The following is a 16,280-nucleotide window of genomic DNA, read 5'->3' as shown; positions in this document are numbered from 1 at the left end:
GATATTTTTCTGAGAAGTTAGCACAAGAAGCAATACTTGTGTGTGGTCAAAGTGCTCCAAAGTATATTTTATAAGAGTCTATCACTAAAATAATTTAGAGAAGTGGAATTTACATGAAATATAATTTTAAAATGCTTGAACAGAAGAATTCAAATTTTTTGAATTGTTATTGATAAAGATTTAGATTTTTTTTTTCATAATAACTAAAAAAAATTATCTTTGAGAAGAGTATGTCATGTTACAATGACCATGATCATGATAGCTCTAATGTTGGGAAGACAACTTTGTCAATTTTTTGCATTATTCTTTAAAGGGTACTAGCTCAATGGAAGAGCATCTGCCTTATAAGCAGGAGGATGGTGGTTCAATTCCATCTTACCCTAACATCACTAAATTAATGATTAAATAAACTACCAAATGTGCTATCATAAATACTACCAAATATACTACCAAATAAACTACTACATATACAATCATATATACTACCGTGTATACTACCCAAAAAACTACCAAATATAATACCAAAAAAACTACCGTATATACTACTAAATAATCTACCAAAATTATCAAATAAACTACCATATAAACTACCAAGTAAAAAAAACAAACTACCAAATCAATGATCTAATCAATTATTAAAATAGTTTAGTCATAAATTTGGTTGGGAGATAAATGTTTGGCAATTAACTACCATTGGTCACATGATCAAAATTAGTCACATATCTAAAAAATTTAGTAGTTTATTTAGTAATATATTATTGTTTTTGTACTAGTGCATGTTGAGGTTGTCTCCATGCTTGGTGTAGTCAATGATTTTCTTGGAGACTAAGGAAGTGAGGCTATAACCACTATAGCAATTTTAATTGGGTTCATTTCCTCAAAATCTTATGTACCTTCCTCAGTATCCTTTTGCTCTTGTTCCTCTTCATCATCAACATTATCAAAATGTGTTACTTCATCATATTTTTCCTAATCATAACCATAATCCTTGTCACTTATACTAACAAGAAAATCACTCAGTTTGTGAAGAAGATAGATATTATTTCAAGTATTTGTTTCATTTTTTACATCATGCTCTATTTCATTCAACAAAATAAGACAAGTGTTTAATCTTAAAGTTAATTTTTCTTCATTTTTCTTTAAAGATTCTTTCACCTCTTGATCATTCAAATTTGGCTTAAGTTGCCTAAGGGTCTACTCATGAATATCTTTTGTAGTTTTTATTTCTTGATCCCATCTTGGCTTAATTTTATCCATTAAAGCATTTGGAATTTGCTAAGTAAATTGATTAGGTGAGTATTTTCACTTGCCCATCTCTGATATCAACATGTCTTCAATCTACTTTTACTCATCAGCTATTATTGTTTCATATTTTAATGCCTTGAAATTTTGTATCCCAAAACTTAATTCCAATACTTTCATTCTCTCCTCAAATGTGGGTGGAGACCTCTTGAAAATTATGTCTCCCCATTCTTTCTTAGCTTTCTTCCTAGAGGATCTCATAGTGAATATTGGAGTGGTTGCCTTGGAAAGCTTAGTAATGAATACTTTGCCCTTTTTCTTTAGTGAATCCTCTTCCTCTAATTCTTCATCCTCTACTTCTTCATCTTCACCTTTACCCCCAGTCAACAAGAGAGTAGAACTTGTTTTCAACTTGGCAATCCTTTTCTTGCCTTGTTAACTATCTGAAGGAGCTTGATCTCCAGTTCTATTCTAGCCTTAGCCTTATCACATGTGCCAAAATATACAACCTTAAAGTCATCTAGCTCATTTATCAATGCCTCAATTATATCTTTTATTTCATTAATATTTACCTCATATCCTAGAGGTTTCACCCATGCAATTCTAGGCCTTTTGCCCAAATGTATAGCTTATCACTATCCACCATAAAATAAACATCATCCTTATAATCCTCAACTAGTTACTTAGGATTTCAAAATATTTTATTCATTTTCTCCTTGAATGCATCAAAATAATTTTCCATGATACTAGTGTAATTTTATCTCATCTCAACAATGTATTCATTAATCTAATAAAGTACCAGCACATCTTTCCTCCAAACAACAATACCTTTTGATGGAAACAATTTCTAAACATAGAAAAATAAACATGTCAAAAGTGATCCAAACTTACATGGATTGTTCTTTGATGTCCTAATTCTCTCCACGTTCTTGTTGAATTAATTCAACAGTAACTCAACAAGGTCAAGAGAAAGGTTATTCTTGACTACCTTGTATGCTAGGTTCATAGCTTTAGACAACACACTATTCAATCTTCTCAAACTATAGATCTTGTGTGTAATGACATGAATACCAAAATTCAATTCCATGTCAATGACACTACTTATTTTCATTCCCCTACCATCCCACTCGGCTAGGGTTTTCTTCTCCAGTTTGACCTAACTTAAGGTTTTAGTTGATTTATCTTTCACTAACATTGGGAGACTAGTGATCCTGTGGATCATCTTCTTGGTAATCAAAATTGGTTATTCTAGCCATAGCTAACTACTATACAGATGACTAAGGATAAACCTAATTGATTTAACTTGGAAATCTCATGACATGTGAGGAATATGTGTTAAGCCTTTTGCCTCAAGATGTTGATGCTCAGGTATTAACAAACCATCCATGCATAACTCCTTTGAACATTCATCCATATCTAGTGTAACAATATCTTGAATCACAAATTTAAAATGGGAATAGATATCATTGATCAATAGTATCTTAGGAGGGATCTATGACTATGCTACACTCGGATCTAGGGTTTTAGCAACTGTAGGAGTGAACTTAAAATATGGTGCCTTCCATTCTACACCATGAACCAACATGTCTAATCCTAATTTTTCCTTGCTACTGGTAGTTGTCATCTTCACTCGGTAGGGTTTGAGAGAATTCAAAAAAAAAATTGATAACAATTTTCTCAATTTGCGTGAATGCTCTTGAAGATTTCTCTACACAACTTGCTCAAAAATTCATGATGGAAAAATGACTTTGATTTCATTCCTTTTATCAAATTCTCACCATAAATTCCTGGTATGAATGTTAGATCAAATTGATAGATTGCCATCCCCTTCACTTGCATTGATTACTTGGTAGTGTCTTCCATCATTTGTTAACCAAATAAGATTTAGTTACTCCTAACCTTGTTTGATAGAGTTTTCAACCCAACTTTTGTTAGAAAGGAAGGTAACTTAGTAGAAACTGGCACCTCTTACTCAGTGATCCCTTTGCATCTTGAATGCTAATATGGATCTTTTTTCCTATCAACTAGAACTAATTTATATGTCTTCTTTAGTAGCTTAGTTCTAGTTCTCCTTTGGTAAATCAAGTGGAAATGGTGGAGTCACCCAATTCTTGAGTGACTTGATCATCATTGCTTAGACTTGCATTCTCAGTAGACTTTGGAAATCATTGTTCTCTCATTTTTTTTCTGATGTTATCATCTTTTTCCTTCTTTTCATCTTCAATTCTTCTAGTATTCATATAGTTCTTGGAAAAATGACTAAATTTTGTATAGATAAAACATCTTTTGTTAGTATCTCTTTTCCTCATGTGATTCTTTACATGATTCTTTTTGATGTGTCCAAATTCTCCATAGTAATGACATCTGCACCAAGTGTTATAGTCCCAATCAAATATAGCTTTTACAACTTGTTCAATTGGATTTAATATCTTGGTTTTTCATTCTGATGATTTGCGCCCATGCTTCTTACATTTGTGACATTTTCCTTCAAATATTGGTTTCTCTTTGCATTCCTTTGCTCTATGACCATGTTGATTACAATTGTGGCATTTTCCATTGAATTTTTCTTTCCCATTGCTCCAACATTTATTTGAAGTATAACCTATCTTACCACAGTGGTTGCAAGTAGGTTTATTCTTTTGACCTCCTTGCTTCGATGTTTCACCTTCTTTGGTATATCCAATTCCTACTTTCCCATTTTGTTTGAAGTGATCTTGTTCATTCAACTAATTCATGTCTTGTTGAGATTTGATCATTCTTTCATTGGTTTACCTTTCAATGTTTAGATCATTTTGCAATCTTTCATTCTCTAATCTCAAGTTCATGATTTCTTCATTTTCATTGGTGAGTTTATCAATGAAGTCTACTTGCTAAAGGGATAGGTGTTGAATTTCATTATTCTTTCCTTCTATCTCTTCTCTTGTCTTGTTTTTCTCTTCCATGACTTCACACAATCTTACTGACTAAATTTCTTGTTCTTTTCTTATTTTTATTACTTTTTATTACTTCTTGAAGAGTATTGACCTTTTCCAATAGTTCTTTGATTACATCATCATCTTAATCTGAATTGCTTGAATAGACATCTTCAATTCTTTCTTTAGTGTATAGTGAAACATTCATCTAGATTGCAAGATCTTTTCTTCTTTTAAGGGATTGAGATAGTTTCCCTTTATCTTTCTTGAGTTGTCTAATGGCCAATTCCAAATCTAGCTTTTCATTATCAATAGCTTTGTCAAGTCTGAATACCTCCATTGCCTTTGATCTTTGCTCAAGTTGTTAAAATTTTCACTGAGAACCACAATGCTCTGATAAAAATTATTGGAAATGTTATGAAAAGCTAATTTATGGAGAGGGGAGGGGTGAATTAGTAACTTCTAAAACAGTTTTCCCAATTAACAATTAATCCTTTATATGAATTTTAATCAAACTGCATGCATGAGAAGTTAAAAACATGAAAGCATACACAACACTTTAACACAAGATTTGGTGACCTAGAAACCTTCCAAATAGAAATTAAAATTGGGGTGGGGATGGTACCCACAAGCTTTAGTACTATAGTATAAATTTGGCCTGTTAAGGCTTACAATGATCACTTTTGATGATTTTCCCTATTAGGAGCAATAAGGACTGCTAGCTCGACATTGCAAAAGGATTTACAAACATATAATGAAGTATGCACTCGGTAAAGAGATTTACATAAGACTATTAGGTCTACCTTATTTAAGGATTTGATTGATCCACCTATTAGGTTGAAGTGGTGGTTTATCTCTGATCTACAACTTGGTTTGCTGAGTGAGATTTCTCTAAGTGTACAAATCACCTTGTTGTGATAAATGAATCTTTGTTGCACCTTATATTTGGCATCCATTATCAATGCTCAGCATCATCATGTACTCAGTAGACATAAAAGCTCAATCCATACTAATCACTTCCAAGTAGTATTGAACTTGGTGTGCACTAGTGACTCAGTGAATACTGTGAAACTTGACATATAAACTAAATCACTTGATTCACACTATATAGCTTGGTCACCACTATCACCTCAAGCTTGGTATAAACTGAGTCTCTTGGTTAACACTGAGTAGCTCAATTAATACTAGACTCACACCACATCTACTATAAACTTGGTAAGCACTACACAACTCATTTTACACTGGTCAACTCAAGATACATTGAGATGCTCAATTTACACTACTAATCATCATCTCCATAGTAATTGCTTAGTACAAAATGAAATCTATCCATGGGACTTGGTAGCAACTGTAGAACTTGGTAACAAGTTAAATGCTTGGTTAACACTATTAACTGTACAATATGGTTGGTATGAACTCACAATCTAAATAAGTGTATGTCACTAATAACAAACATGACTAGAATGTCAACAATTCACCTTTATCTTAGTCCTAATTTTTTGATTACTTGATCTCCTTATATAGGGATTGATGATCCTTGATACATGTGTAACCAAATTCTTAATAAACTCCTTGATCTTAGGAACATGCTTCCAACTTGACAAAAATGGTTTAAATTATTTTTTGTGTTTTTCCAAACATTTACACAAAATTGTGTTACTCAATACATATACCTTTCTTATGCTTGATGCATACTAGTTCTTTCTATTGTCCCTTGGCTCATGATTTTCTTAGCTTCCACTATTTTTCTTGGCCTCTATATTACTTGGCTCATGTTTTTCCTCCTATAAGGTTTAGAAACCACTAGAGTACTTGGTGATGCTTGGTTTTATCAATAGTCACTACTACTTGGGAATAACTAAATATTTATACTTCTCCTTTACATAACTTGCCATATATAGAGTGGCTCAGTCACAGTGATGACTAACCAACTCTTCCTAGTAAATGACTAAGTATTTTGTAGTAATTGATAATACTATATTTCCTTTAGGGTCAACAACATCCTCCATACATAAATAAAATAATAATATTTATCTAATAATTACACAATACTTATGTAATTCTTATACATCTTAATTTTAATTAAGAGAGGTAATGATATAAAAATTTCCTATAAGAGTAGTCTCTTTTCTAAAAACTCCCTTTCTTTCCTTTTTCTTATTTTTATTTCATCTTTTGTCTCATTCTACTTCATCTATTTTCTTTTCATCTTTATCAGTATATTGAATATTCTTGTCTATCTTAAATGGATCAAACCCATTTACTTGTATGTATCTATAGTATTCAACAATTTAATTATATGTGTGTCTATCTTCATGGTATTATATCATTTCTCAACATAGCACATGGATGTCTACCTATTTTTATGTGATAGTATAATTTATTCTTCTCAAATGATGATTATTTTTATTACAACTTTGGAGGAAATATGAGGCCCTTCATCCATACATCCCACAGAAAAACAAACTACCACTAAAATTATGAAGTTTTAGCTATCCTACCATAGTCTAATTATTCTTGGTTCTCTTATTGGCCTTGCACATATTTTGAATTTTCTTCTTCCAATTTTCCTTATCCTTATTCTTTCCCTTATCTTTCTACTTGGATTGTCCTTCTACTAGACTTATCTTATTATTCTTCCTTTCTTTTGTCCTTTGGTTTTGGGTATACTTTGACTAGACTTGTACCATACTTTATTCACATATCTAACACTATTAATTTCTATTTTAAGAATTGTCTTAGAAATTTTTTCTTCTCTAAATGTGATATTCTCCACATGATCATTTGTAGATATAATATTTTTATTGATAATTTTTTTTTCATTCTCATCTTGTTCTACCTCATATATTGGGTGAATCTGATCCTCTACAATCTTTTTTGTTAACTGATCTCCCTTGTTTTTACCACCAATGATCAAAATTTGATTGTTATACATTCTTGTATATCTTGGTACAAGTAATTTTAGTGTAAGACATCTTTTCCTCTATATATTCAACATCTTCATCACTTAAATTCACTTGTATACTAGGAGCTTTACTTTAAAATAGTTGATCATTTTTATAATTTGCAATTTTGACTTTCTTTAAAACAATAGAATCATTGGAATTGGTCTTAAATTCTTAAGACTTTCAGTCTATTTAGCTTTTTGTTTTCTATAAGATTTTTAGCATTTTTTGTATAGCACATAAATGTGTTAGATAAAAAGGGTAATTTAATTTAATTTAAATTAAATTACCTTTCCTCCCTTCTTAAGATTTTCCTTTATGCACTTTTGCATTCACATTTAATAATTAATTAGTAATTACTAACTGGATTTTTCCTTTTAGGTTACCCTTTTTGAGTTTTGATCTCCTTCTATAAGGATATATCTTTTGTAATTATCTCTTATCATTTTCATTTCCAAGAATACAATTTGCATATTTTCAAAGCAAATATTTGCCTCTTCTTGTCTTTTTCTTCTCCGTGATAGGTGTTTACATGTCGTTATTCTTTAGGGTTTGTGGATTTGTGTTGTGTATTGCATAAATTCTTCATGGTATCAAAGCCAAATCTACTGTAGCTTGTTTAGTATTTGAAGAAATATGAGAATGATGGTTTGAAAGATCATATCTTGTACTTTTTGGGTTTTTATGTGAAAATAGAGGGTCTTTAATTTTTGAAGCAATTTGATTCCAAGCAGACCTCATGGTTGGATTTCAAAGGCATCAAAACCCCCATTTTCATATAAAGTTTGTCTAGTTTGGACAACTTTGATCTAGGAGGCAAAATATTATTACCCAGTAGGGTTGTATGACCACCTACACACATCACGAGATAATTTTTTCAAAATTTTTTTTTTATTTTTGAAAAATGGTTTGCAATAAGTTTTTAAACTTGTAGAGCCATTTTTCTAGTCTACTACCACTTTTCTAGCCCCCTTACAAGTAGTTTTCGGTCTTCTCTATGATTACCAACACTATCACTAGACTTCTATGAGCATTTCTGCCACTACCAACATACTTCTCTAGGTCACTGATCGGCCACCACCGTTGATCTACTAGTAGGTGGTGAATTATTTATTTATTTAAAAAAAAAATTCTTTTTTGATGTTCATTCAGGGGCCCTGTCATTTTTTTGTGATAACTTGAGAATACTTGGTATTTTTTCTATCCAAATGAAGCATGAGAAAGCTAGTTTTGAGATGGAGGTGATGGAGGAAGTATTTTTTCAATTTTTTTCCAGTATGGTACCTATTATTATGCTTGAATTCTATTGATGAATTCTATCTTTTGGGGGGCATAACTTTTTCATTATAGCTTGATTTTTTGATCCAAAAAATTTGCAAGAAAGATCTTCTCAAGAAATTTCCAATGATTCATTTCAGAAGATTTTTTCTCTTCTCTCATTTAGGCATTCCCTCTAGCAGCTAGGGTTCACTTTTTTCCATTATGTGGTGTGCTTTTTCATATTGTTTCTATTATTTACTTATGTAAACCACAACTACACTATAAAACAATTCAACACCTTTTAAAATAATGGCCAAGACCTCTTCTTGTCTAGAACTTATGACCCCTCATAACTATCACACATGGAAGATCTTGATGACATGACTTCTCTGGTCAAAAGGGTTGTCATCTTGTTTGGATGTAGCGCAACCTATTTTAAAAAGGCCTTTTGAGGTTATAGAACACATGAACAAGATGGTTGAGGCAATAGAATTGATTTCTTTATAGATCTTCGATAGTCTATAGTTTCATCTTGATGGGTGCAATACCCCTCTAGCTATGTGGACCAAGCTTGAAGGCTTGTTTGGTACAATGAATGAGTTCAATGCACTTTAGATTGAGGTAGAGCTTACCTATCTTATACTAGACTCTTTTCCTTTCATTGAGGACTTCTTGATGAAGTTCAATCAACAAAGATCTTTATTGCAGGGTTGTGGGAAGATCAAGACTAAAAATAAATGCATCTACCTTATTCTTTCTAATCTTTATGGAAAATTTCAAATTTTTTCTTCTACCTTCTATTCTGTTGTTCCACTTTTTCACCTTGTACCAATTTTACAAAGTAGAGTACCTTGTGGCTTGTTTTATTCAGTCGGGTCAATAAGTCTTTACTCTCTTAGGTGATGAGTTTCTTGATCGGGTTTTTACCTTTTCCCTTCTCCCTCACGATGCATAGTCAGGTGGGTTTTCTTTGATTATCATGAGTCATGTGGGTAGTTTAGATCCTTACCTGATGAAGACTCTTGGACTGTGCTATTTCATATGATCTACTTGCAATCTATTCCAATTTGGACAGAGAAAGTTGGATTGGCAAAAAATCAAGTATCGCCTTCTCCTTGGCAGATTTCGCACCCCGAAGGTTATTTTCTGCAAGGCCTTGTATATGCAGTCAAAAACTTAATCAGTGCGAAGTAATTTGTGTTTTTTTTTGAAACATCCTTCATACATCATCATGATCTCATCACCTAGATTGATCAGAATTCAATGAAATGATCAGAAGGATGATTGGCGAAAAATGATGAGAGAACCTCTCCACAGTGGGTTTTGAAGTCAAAAGTCAATTTTTTGCAAAGGCTTTCACAAGAAGGGAAATCGACATGATGGGTTCCACCTTTTCCATGGCGAAGTCACTTTGGAATTTTCTGAAAGGATATAAATAAAGCAACTAAGGTAAGGTGAGAAAAGGAAAGGCATCAATGGAAAATCAGAAATTGGCTTCTCCATTGCGGGTTTTCTACCCTCATAGGCAATTTTTCGCATTGGGTGAGAAATCGTAACTATAAGCATGGTGAGTATGTGGATTGATCGCAAATTGTTTTTGGGAATGAATTGAGAGTAGATCATTTGAATTCACCAGGTTATCTCAAGCAGAATTAGATCGTGTGAATTTTGCCCTAGGGAGTACTCTATTTCCATTTTTCTGCAAAAGGGTTAAAATGGGAGGTAAGATTGTAATAAATGATCGTTGAAGCCAACGGGAATAGTGAAAAGAAAAAGATAAGTCCATTAGAATTTTTACCTTCACTGATCCAATGGATTCAACCTTAAATTCACTCGTGTGGCACAATTTATGAAATTTAACAGGCAAATCTAGGGTTTTTTATAAAGAGCAATGTAACAGACTTTCAAACTCCCACTTTACTATGATACTATTTTGATTGAATAGTGTTTGCAATAATTTTCAAACTGCTGAGTGTCCTTCTTATACCATTTTCAACTGTTGATATCTGTTACCACGCATCAAGAAAAATGGTAGTAAGATTCACAGGTTTCGATGGATTGGGCAGAATTAAGTCTGTGTGGTCGACCATCACGAATACTTCACTCCATTTCTATGACATGCAAGAATTTCAAAGGAGATTGAGAACAGAGCCCGTTCATCCTATCATAGAGAAAATTAAAGGAAGTAGATTAGTGGAAGCAGCCAGATTCCCTGTAGTAGTACAAGCCCCAGAGTTGATTCTAGAGAGCATCAACCATTACAACCTGAACACAAAGCAGATTCTCTTGCCCGATCAATCAGTTTTGATTTCAATTGATAGGCAAGCAGTCGTGAATTGTTTGCAAATTCTCGAGAGAGAAGAATTTTCCGACTTAACAATGGGAGGGGCCATGTCAAAATTCTCTCTGAAGAAGATGGTCTGGAGGAGGGAGATCATGAGTTCTTGGTTCCAAAAACCAAGGGGAGCGAAGAGTAAGGTTCCTATAACCCTTTTTGGTACTGACCTCAAGCTAGAGATTGTGGACATCCTAGTTCTATTGCATCAACTAAAAGGTGAGGTAGAAGCCTTAATTTTGTAGAACAATTTTTCTTTTTAGTGCAAGTTATCTGCTCGGATACGTAGTGCATAGACTGGGCACATGAGGTTAGTGAGCATCTTGCTAGAGCTCTTGCTACAGCTAAGTTTTACAATTCTTTTTACATGTCTTCTTTCCTAATATACATGTTGGCTTCCCTCTAATTATGGCTGGAACTCCCTAGAGTTGAAGAGTTTCCTGATGATGTTAAAAGTTATGAGTTTTACCATGCTTGCAGTTATAGAATAGTTATGCGGACTTTGTCAGAGTTAATGATGCTTTCACTATGAGAATTTGTAGAGAACTTCAAGGATGCCTAGAATGGAGATTCATCCCAGAAGCGATGGCGGCCATCAGCCAATTTGGCTACTATTTCATACAATTCTCATCCTTTTCTTATCTTTGTCTTGCAGCATTTGATGGCTTCCCTATGAAGCTGCCCAGATACCCAGATGATATGATCGTGATCATGGAGATCGTGAGACAAGCTGTTCAGGTAAACGTGTTGAGTGCCAGTTTGCAGAAGAAGGGATATGAATTCCCCATTAAGGTCGGAGCTTATAGCTGCGAGGCCAGAACATATGCAAAGAATATTCTCAAAGTATTTGAGAGTAAGTATAAATTGGAGGAGTATCACGTTGTAAGGCCTATGTTCGATCATAAGGGGTATGCCTAAGATGTGCTTCAAATTGGGAGCGTGATCAAACATGTAATCACCATGGAAGATTACTAGGTGGACTGCAAGAACAAGTTGGAAAGTCTTGATCGTGCATTTGCCAGATTCACGGTGGACCAAGTGAAGATGTATGGCATCAATTTGGACATGGAAGGAATAGAAGATGACGGTCAAAATATGTATAGCAATACATATTTGACTAATTTGAGAGATACACCAATCAGTTCTGAGCCATATGTCAACATTGAAGAAGATTTTGATGTTATGATGGCAAGAATCATCAAAAGAACTGAAAAATGGGTCGAATGGACAACTAAGAAGGGTCAAAGCAGAAGTAAAGCTACTCAAGCTTCTCTAGCTGCAACTACCCCTACTTCGTCATAGAGTGCTACTCCAAGTGCCACAACTACAGTGCTTCAAGGAACAAATCAGTCTACACGAGGAGGTGATCAACCCCCAGAGAAGAATATTCAAATAACTCCAACTTGCCAACGTGGATCGCTACCAATCATCAGAGCTCAAACTGAAGCAGAGGAAAAAGGAGCCGAAGAGCTGAAGGATGGAGCTATTGCTCCAATTTCACCCTCCTCTGCCACTCTACCTCCATCTCCATGATCTACCCCAATTCCATCACCTCATGTAGCTCCTATTTTACCTTCTCATCAAAGTGCTATTCCATCTGTAGCTACTCCTCTTTTAAAGCCTTTTGATTCCCCTGTTGAAATTGTGGAAGTTGGAGATGATCAGAGTAGTAGCAATGAATCCATTGAGTTTTAAGAAGCTATGAAGAAGACTCAAGAAGAAGGAAAGGTTCTTGATTCATCCTGGCTTCTCTCTCGAGATTCGAAGAATCCTTTTTCAGTAGCTGCAGTGGCAACAACTCAAGTAAAGAGGAAGATGTTCAACATAGAGTCTCTTGGAACCACCTCCAAAATAATTAGCACAAAATCTTGGCTTGAAGATACTCTAGAGAAGAAAAGAAAGAGGAAAGAGGAAAGTACTCCTGCAAAACATATTGTATCTCAGGCGGTTCGTACAGGATCTGCAGTAGTGAAAGCTAAGAAACCGAGGACCTTGTCGATACTAGGACAAGATACAAAAATAGGGCATTTGACTATGGAAGTGGTGAAACCAAACAAGGTGGGGAGAATTGAAGATATGACACTAGGAGACTTTACCCTGCATTCTATTGATCATAGAGAAGCCAGGCACAATACCAAGGTGGGCCTATGGAGATCAACCAATGATGTAATAGAAGAACAACTAGAGAACCTCAAGTTGTTGAAGATCAAGATGAAAGTAGAGATTGAGGAATTAAGAAAATTTATTAGACAGCTAGTTGTCCCATTGGCAACTATTACTGGTGTGCCTGCCACTGAGAATCCTTCAGCAGAGGAGGTGCAAGATTTCATATCTCAGTTGCAGAAAGATAGGTATTTAGGCCAAATTGGGAAAGAATGGATCAAGAAGCTCAATGTAGATGGAATGGCTCTAATTGACCAAATTGGCAATGCGATCATCCGATTAGAAATGGAGAAAGATAACATTATGACCAATAGTAATATCTTAACTGGAGAAGAGGCGAAAGGTGCTGAGTGCATCTCTCTTTTAAAAATGGTCACTCAAATGAAAGCCAAGGATGCAGTTGAAGTAAAGATTCTGAAGAAAGGAAATGAGCCTCTAAATGAATGGCTCCAAAGCATGCAATTCAAGCTAGAGATGATTCGAGAAGCTAAAAAAGTTCTCAGAGGAACATTGGATAAAGCCAACAAAGCCCAGGAAAGATCATTTCAGCTCATGGGAAAAATGCACACCGAATCACAAACCAGTGGGAAAGGGAAATTCCTCATTAACATAAAAGTAATGAAAAAAAAAATTTCTATGTATTTGAGCAACCTGTCTGGGATGACTTCGAGCAGCCAAAATAGAGTATCAGAATTACAAACACTTGGTGGGTGTGTGTACATGGCTGTTGAAGAAGTGACAAATCTACAGAATGAGGTAAAGGAGTTAGCTCGAGAACATGCAAGATGGCTCCTAAGATTCACTAATGTACATGTACCTAGCCATGATGAATTAATTCCAATCATGGCGGTTGCTAAAGCATATAGGGAAAAAACTGAAAAGGGAAAGAAGTCCAAATGATTCAAGATTCCCCTCTTTCCATTTCTCGTTATTTAACTTTGTAATTATCTCAAAATGATAACATTGGCATCTTTGCCATCTGTCATCTGGAGGAGATGAATCAATTAAAATTCTTTTGTAACGGTCATCTCTCTCATCCTATATGTAGAAATTGAATGATTAATAAAGGGTCGGCAAATTTTTGGTGTGAATTGGGTTGCAGAGACAACGAAGTTTTGTGCCATTTCTTTATTGCCCACTTTCCCCATCTGTGTATGTTGTATTTCCTTTGATATTAGATTGGAATGGTTTAATGAATAGAGTTTCATTTTTTTATTTCAGTTTGATAGAGCTAGTAAATCAATCAGAGAATTGGAACTGGTTGTGGGAAATATTTCTGTTAACTCTCATTTCTATGTACATTTCATCATATCTTTCTAATCTATTCTGAGTTCATTTCTTAAACATCATGTTACTCTATTGCATATCAAAAACCATAAGATTGTGAGATTTCAAATCCAATAGTATCTGTCAGTTTCTCCATTTGCATTATCATACCTTCATACTCTGCATTTCATATCATCATGTTATGAAATTCATAAGACTGTGAAGATCATCAACATAACACCCTTGCATTTAAATCCCTGCCTGAGTTTCACTTGTCTGGTTGAAACTTGGTTTCCTCTCCTGCTCTCGGGTTAAGAGCATAACCCACATTAATCTTGGGAATAAAACATAATTCCTTGCATACCATTCATATAGGGAGTTGTAACTACCAATTCAAAGAAAAGCCAGTAATCATAAAATGGCTTTTTCAGCTATTGTAAATAGATATTGTTCACTGACTGGGCATTAAGAGTCACATTTCCACGAAAGATTGAAGAGAACAAATCTGTTTACCAACAGATTTTTGGCGACTCTATTGGGGATACAAATAGTTGCTTGATTAAAGGCTTTTGTCATGAGGAAAAATGGTACTCCCTCATGAAAACATTATCCCAGTTCTCCAACCTAACCTTGGTTTTCAAGATGACCAAGAGGATATAATTTCTTCACTTAATACCTTTGTTTGGAGACATAGAAGGAACATAGAGAATTATAGGAACGCCAACTAGGTTTTGGAAGAAGAAGAAAATAGAGCTGAAGCCTTAGAAAGAGCTATCCTGAGAAGAAATAATAGAAGAGTGGAAAGATAATTGAGGTAGGAAGCTCAGAAAGAAAATAACCCAGCACCCTAGAAAATTTTAGGTTCCTCAGAAGTACCAAGGGACAAGGTAGGAAAGATCCTATATTTGGCAAGCTTGAAGAGCTTGGATTTCCTATCTTAGAAGTTCCAAAGTGGAAAAGTGAAAATCAAGGTTGAAGCAAGCCATCTTCACCTGTCAAAGATAAAGATGCTAGTACCTCGCACTCTACCTGTTAGGTGTTAGAATTACACGGGGTAACACCTCCAACAACTGTAAGTTTTCCTCCATATAATTCTAGAGTAGTTATGGCTACTCCATGGGCTGTAGCAACCAGACACTTAGCCTTGAATGCTTATCATCCACTCCCATTTGGGTCAAGGAAAAACTTCCCTAAGTTTTTAGGAGATGGAAAGGTTACTACTGATGAACATATTAAAGCTTTCTTTGCAGCTACCCACATCCTTGGTATTGGGCATGAAGATGTAGTTGTAAGATTATTCATAGAAACTCTCATTGATAGTGTTGCGGATTGGTTTTATCACCTAGCTGATGGTTCAATTACTGATTGGGACACATTGAGAACTACATTTGAAGATAGGTTTAAGACTACGGAAGATGAACATGTCCTGTTGACACAGCTTACATCTATCAAGAAACAACCAACTATGAGTATGAAAGAATTTGCTACAAGCTTTAATAAAATTGTTAGTAGGATCCCAACTGCTGCCAAACCAACTACAGGTAATTTAAAAAAAAATTTCATAATTGCAATGCCTCCTGATATTAACTATGATCTAAGAAGAGCAAGACCCACTAATTTAGCTGATGCACAAAAGAAAGCTATTGAATGTGAAGATGATTTAATTTCTACGAGAAAGTGGAAATGTGAACTTCATGCTAAGGGAAGTTCAAGCAACTCCACATCATCTGAAGAGATGATACAAAAATTGTCAAATGAGCTAGTGGCTATAAAGAAACAATTGCCAACATTGAACAATCCTTACTAGCAGGGTTACCAGAATGCACCCAGGAGAAACAATAAGAGTAAGTTTCCACAACTTACGGGACTGCAACCTAGGTTGAAAATCGAAGCGGCACTAAAGAAGGGAAATATGTGCATCTTTCATCTAACCACAGATCATGATAGTGAAAGTTTCTCAAAAACAGCCTGCATGATGCAATTTACTGTCTACCAGTGAGCTAAGTAATGCAACTAATGTTTCAAAAATCGATTCCTATCACAATGGCGACTCTGGAAATTTATTCTTGGAATATGAATCAGAATCTGAAACCAAGGGAGAATGTTATGCAACCATTAATGGGACTTCCTACATAGTGCTCACTCAAGGACAGAAAC

The 16,280-nt window shown here is 34.6% G+C and overlaps 1 non-coding gene across 1 annotated transcript; it reads left to right on the top strand.

Annotated features, from left to right (window-relative positions):
- Nucleotides 1–311: 311 nt before the first annotated feature.
- Nucleotides 312–383, top strand: TRNAI-UAU (transfer RNA isoleucine (anticodon UAU)). Its single transcript has one exon. It is a non-coding gene; the product is annotated as a tRNA-Ile (tRNA).
- The last annotated feature ends 15,897 nt before the right edge of the window (nt 384–16,280 follow it).

Source organism: Cupressus sempervirens, chromosome 4, assembly GCF_028749045.1.
Source record: "Cupressus sempervirens isolate cs-2001-9-10 chromosome 4, ASM2874904v1, whole genome shotgun sequence".
Taxonomy (NCBI): domain Eukaryota; kingdom Viridiplantae; phylum Streptophyta; class Pinopsida; order Cupressales; family Cupressaceae; genus Cupressus; species Cupressus sempervirens.
This window is presented reverse-complemented; position numbering and strand designations above follow the sequence as displayed.